The following is a 6,000-nucleotide window of genomic DNA, read 5'->3' on the forward strand; positions in this document are numbered from 1 at the left end:
CAGTAGGTCCTCCCTCTGCTCCTCATCCTCATGCTGTCTCCTCCAATTCCCCAGCCATTCTTACCCCTCGCTTACTCACTCTGGCTTCCCCTGTTCTTTACCTACTGTGCTCTCATTACCATCAGTCCACCAACCAGGCTGAATTCTTCCACAACCCACTTGCCTTTGCCTCCTGCCTAAACACTGCTATTTCTTCAGTTTAATTGAGTCCCTTGATTCCAGCTTTTCTCCTTTTTTTTTTTCTTCTGCTTTTGCTTTTCTCCAGCCTGACTGTGAGACAGCCTTTATCATGCTTTTTTTTTATTATTTTTTTATTTTAATTTTTTCAATCGTCCTTTGTATTTTTCCACGCTGTGCCTGACCACAGGGAAGAACTCCCCGGTGACCTCTACAGACACACCAAACCATTTCTTTCAAAAGTTCCTCTGAAACCTTCTTTTGGTATTCTTCTCCCAAAATCTCAGCAATAAATAGACTAGTCGTGTACCAAGGATGCTGCCTTTCACAAGAATGCACAAGAAGGAGTGCATTTACTAGTCCTTGTGCTTTGCCTTTTGACTGATTCTAGCAATCTAATCTTATGCTTAGAATAAAGTTGTTCCTGGCGTGGGTCCTTTTCTTGTGTTTATGCAGCATTTAGCGCAAAGAGGCTAAGGCATTAAACCACCATGATAATATCCTCACCTGCATAAATGGGTAAAAGATCTGCAATTATCTGCCTTCTGCTGAAATATGCCCCTGGAAGAAGTGGTCCCTTTGTTACCCTTCAGCACGGCAGTAAAAATCCTTTCCTTGGAGCCCTTGGACCATGTGCATCAGTGTGTGTGGAGCTGCAAAACAGCTCGGTGGCTCTTGTGTCTGTTGTAACGAGGTGTCTCTGCTGTGCACAGAACTTCTCTCCTCTTTTTATTTTTTTTTTTTTTCCCCTTAAAATGAGCGAAAATGCTCTTCTTTGCAAAGCCAGGCAAGTGGCACCAGAGGTGCTACTCATGCTTGGCTTGGACTCCCTGTGAAACCACCCTCAGCGTCTCCCTGCAGAAGGCCAGGGAGGGACTGGCCTGGGATTCCTGAAGGAGGGAACCTCATGAACGCCTGTTCTACCACCTTTCCCACAGGACTGAGGAGTATGTGTAGTGGTATCATCTCTTCTACAGAAAGGCTGACCCCAACATTTGCTCCCCACTGCTAAAAGAACCACAAGGGATGAATTACCATGACCGTACACGAAGATTTAAAGTTGGTTAGCCAAGACAGTTCCTCCCACAAATGTCTGGATAAAATAGGAAAAGTAAATCTTCTCAAATGACATCAAAAGCTTGATTAAGCAAGTACAAAATTGTTTGTAGCAATTTAAAAGGAGAAAGATAAAAGGTAAATGACATTTCCATACAAGTGAGAATATCCCATAGTTTTCAAGATATGCAGGACTTACTCTACAAGCGATGTGTAATACCGTTTGAAAATTTTCCTGCTTTTTCAGATAACTAAATCTTAGCTGAATATTATAAATAACTTTCAAATAGCCAAATTATGCTTTGTGCCTTGAAGATTAAATCATTATGTCAGCAAAACGGTGTAAGTAAAATTACATAGGCGATACTAATTCAGTTCTACTTTTCAGACAACGTATAAGAGGAGATACACAAGAGGATATATAAAAGGAGATATATTCTTAGTGAAACCTGGTTTCTTCCCCATAAAATATTGTAGCAGCCATTCAACATATTTACAAAAATGTTTTGTATTTGATATATTACCTTGACATGAAAAGGTTAATAAAGATTTACTATTCTAACTTAGTGATAAATAAGCATTCCAAATGTATAACAGCATAGAGCAAATACATACAAACTCACACATAAAAATGATAGTATAACAACACTTTTCCATTGCTTTAGTAAATTTTTATTACCATTACATTAATAGTATTTTTCCAAGTTGTTTTGCATAATAGAGGCCTAAATTTTACATACTTTCTGAAATAGATTTTCCTGTCACCTGTCACTCAGACGAGTGACAACTCACTGACTTGCCCCCCAAGCTCTCGAGGTCACTTCAAGTACCAGAATCAGAAATTGCACTCTCCCATGACACTATGTATTTTACCATATATGATAGCTTTGAACAACATGCAGTGAATTAGTATGTAAGCTAAATGTGTTAATTACAGACCAGTTAGTCTCACCTACAGACCAGTTAGTCTCACCTCTGTCCCTGGGAAGGTGATGGAGAGACTCATTCTAGATGTCATCTCCAAACAAATTGAAGAGTGGGGGGTTATTGGAAGTGGGCAACACGGGTTTACCAAGGGTAAATCATGTATGACCAATCTGATAGCCTTCTATGATGCCATAACCGGTTGGTTGGATGAGGGGAGGGCAGCAGATGTCATCTACCTTGACTTCAGCAAGGCTTTTGACACTGTCTCCCATAACATCCTCATTGGGAAACTGAGGCAGTATGGGCTGGATGAGGGGACAGTGAGGTGGATTGAGAACTGGCTGTGTGACAGGACTCAAAGGGTAATTATTAATGGAGCAGGTTCAAGTTGGAAGCCTGTAACCAGTGGAGTCCCCCAGGGGTCAATACTTGGACCCGTGCTGTTTAATATATTCATCAGTGACCTGGACGAGGGGACAGAGTGTATCCTCAGCAAGTTTGCTGATGATACCAAACTGGGAGGAGTGGCTGACACCCCGGAGGGCTGTGCTGCCATCCAGCGAGACTTGGACAGGCTGGAGGGCTGGGCAAAGAAGAACCTCATGAGGTTCAACAGGGAAAAGTGTAGGGTCCTGCACCTGGGGAAGAAGAATGTCAGGCACCAATACAGGTTAGGGGTGGACCCGCTAGAGGCAACTACTGAAGAGAAAGATCTAGGGGTCCTGGTGGACAGTAAAATGGCAATGAGTAAACAGTGTGCTCTTGCGGCCAGGAAGGCCAATGGTATCTTGGGTTGTATAGGGAAGAGTGTAGCCAGCAGGTCAAGGGAAGTCATTCTCCCCCTCTACTCTGCACTGGTGAGGCCACAACTGGAGTACTGTGTCCAGTTCTGGGCTCCCCAGTTCAAGAGGGACAGGGAACTACTGGAAAGAGTCCAGCGTAGGGCTACAAAGATGATTCAAGGATTGGAGCATCTCCCTTATGAGGAGAGACTGAGAGAGCTGGGACTCTTTAGTCTGGAGAAGAGAAGGCTGAGGGGAGACCTTATCAACGCCTACAAGTATCTCAAGGGTGGGTTGAAGGAGGAGGGAGCCAGACTCTTTTCAGTGGTTCCCACCGAGAGGACGAGGGGCAACGGGCACAAGTTGGAACATAAGAGGTTCCACTCAAACATGAGGAGAAACTTCTTCACGGTGAGGGTGATGGAACCCTGGAACAGGCTGCCCAGGGAGGGTGTGGAGTCCCCTTCTTTGGAGATTTTCAAAACCCGCCTGGATGCAGTCCTGAGTAACATGCTCTAGCTCTGGGCAATCCTGCTTCAGCAGGGGAGTTGGACTAGATGATCTCTATGGTCCCTTCCAACTCTAAAAAAATTCAGTGAAATTCAGTGAAATTCAGTGAAATTCAGTGAAATTCAGTGAAATTATCTCAGCTGATACGTGACCACAACTTTCCACCATAGTTTTACAGGAAGCTCCTTGGGGCCTGTAATGACACAATACTCGGGAAAGTGGTTTTATAAATGAATCCTCTGGAATGAAAATATGCAAAAAGCATGGGTTAGCTAGGAAAGATTTAAATTAAAGTACAATAGTGTGCTTATCTGTATGTTCTTTTATTCAGAGCTCTATGGAGTAACTTACATCAACAGATTCCTCTACATCACATGTAATTTGACCTTGTTCATACATACAAATCTGGCCTAGAATTTCTTTTTTTAAAAACTGCAAACCAACCCTTCTTTATTCTTGGTAATGAAGAAATAAACTGAAAAAAATCATACTTACATGTGTGTAGATGTATTAGATAGTATACAGGCATGTAGGTATGTAGCAGATACTGAAAGCAATAAAAACTAGGTTGTGGTTTTATAAAAGTGGTCAAGTAATAAAATATTGTGAGAACTAAATCATACTTTGAACAATAAAGCACAGGAATTCATGACAAACTGATGGTTACACAATCAGCGTTCACTGTTTTGAAAAGGAACATTAGATGCCTTGTAATTCCTATAGATTGCTATGCAATGACATATTTAACATTTTCAGCTTAGGAAACAGGCCTGCGTGTCTGGGAGAAAATGATGTAATAAAAGGAAACCCTCTCTTTCTTTATTTTGTAGTTAAAATTTAACTCCTGTCATTTATTTTTATGGTATGTCTCAAGTGTTGTGGTGGAATAGATGGTGTGTAAGCACTTCAGATTTATGCAAAAGCTTTATTAATGTTCAAATTACAGAAGTTGGGACAAAAACATGCAACCTTATCTTGGCCAAGATGGGTTCTTACTGTAGCATTCGGTCATGATATATGATGTGTTTGGTTTGGAAAGCACTAACTATTCGCTTAGTGTCAAGTATCTGAAAACTCTTTTGAGTTGCAGTGTCCTTCTTTCCCTGAGTTTAACTAACTTCAGGAGACATGGATCCCAGGAAATTTCACACACTGACTTGGCCAGCACCAGCTGAGTGAAACTGAATTACAGATGCATGGCAAGAGGCAAGTAAAAACCCAGTCACAGGTACACCAGATTAAGAGTTATTTCATACATACCAATCATCCAAATGATCTCCAATCCCTGTCCAAAACCTGGACATTATGTGTTGAACTCGAATTGCAGATGTGAAGCCACAAGGGAAACTAGTCAGGTCCAGCAGGATTTGTGCATTTGCTTGCTTCTTCTAATACAAGGTTCTCTATTTACAGAAAAGGAGCCTTAAAACTCCACAGCTCCTCTGAATAACACTCAAAATCACAACTGCTGACAGAGATCACACAGGGAACATTTTCTAACTCGTTCTGTGCATTAGAGTACATACTGAGTATTGCAATTTTCACATTTTTGTTTGGACAGTCAGTAGGAGAATCAATTTTCTTTCTCACTCATAAGACTTGGCAAAGCAAAAGACACAGAAAGCTACATATGCAAAATACGTTTTTAAATTAAAGAGTTTCAAAATGCCTTTTCATGAAAGAGCCTTAAAAGGCAGTTTAAATAATTCGGTCAATTAAAGGTGCAGGGTCCTCCCGTTGGTAGGAATTTCCGCATTGCTTATGTTTTATGTAGAACAATTCTTGATACCAGCTCCTTCGCCAGATCTGAATATTTTTTTTTTAATATATACAATTCAGGTCTACTTGTGCCCTCACCCCACTGCCCTGGCAGCAGAAACCAAGCCCTGCTGAACTCGGCTGTAAAAATAACCCCGAGCAGCTCCTCTCCGTGCCGAAGCGCGTACAGTAAGATCTGCTGCTGCTCGGGAGGTGAGGAGACACCCCCCCCTTCCCCTCGGCTGTCCCCAGGCTCATCCCCCGGGCTTACAATCACAGAATCGACTAGGTTGGAAGGGACCTTAAAGATCATCTCGTCCAACCATCAACCTAACTCTTGCAAACAAAAAATAAATAAGAAATAAGCAATAAAAACATTCCCGCAGCCCTGGCCGGCCTGTGTGCTCACCGCAGGGATGCCCAGGGAGGTTGCGGGGATGTTGATCCCCGGGGGGGTGAGATCTCCTCCAGCCCCTCTTTCCCCCCCCGCCCCGGCCTTTAAACAATATGAATATCGGCTTTACAAGTAACGGCTGGTTTTTGGGTTTTTTTCGGCGTTTCCCTTCTCGTTTTCCCTTTAAACGCGCCAGGCAGCCCGAAAGCGAAGTTGCCGGCTCTCCCCGCCGCGCTCGCCCAGCCCCGCCGCTTTCCAAGATTTTTCACTCAAAAGAGAATCGAAAAGGCCAAAAAAAAAAAAAAAAAAAAAAAAAAAAAACAACCCCCCCCAAACCTCCCGGCACCCCCGCCGCAAGCCCCAAACCATCCCAGAGGCTCCCACCCCCGTCCCGTC

The sequence above is a fragment of the Calidris pugnax genome, unplaced genomic scaffold (genome assembly GCF_001431845.1).
Source record: "Calidris pugnax isolate Ruff unplaced genomic scaffold, ASM143184v1 scaffold326, whole genome shotgun sequence".
Lineage (NCBI taxonomy): Eukaryota > Metazoa > Chordata > Aves > Charadriiformes > Scolopacidae > Calidris > Calidris pugnax.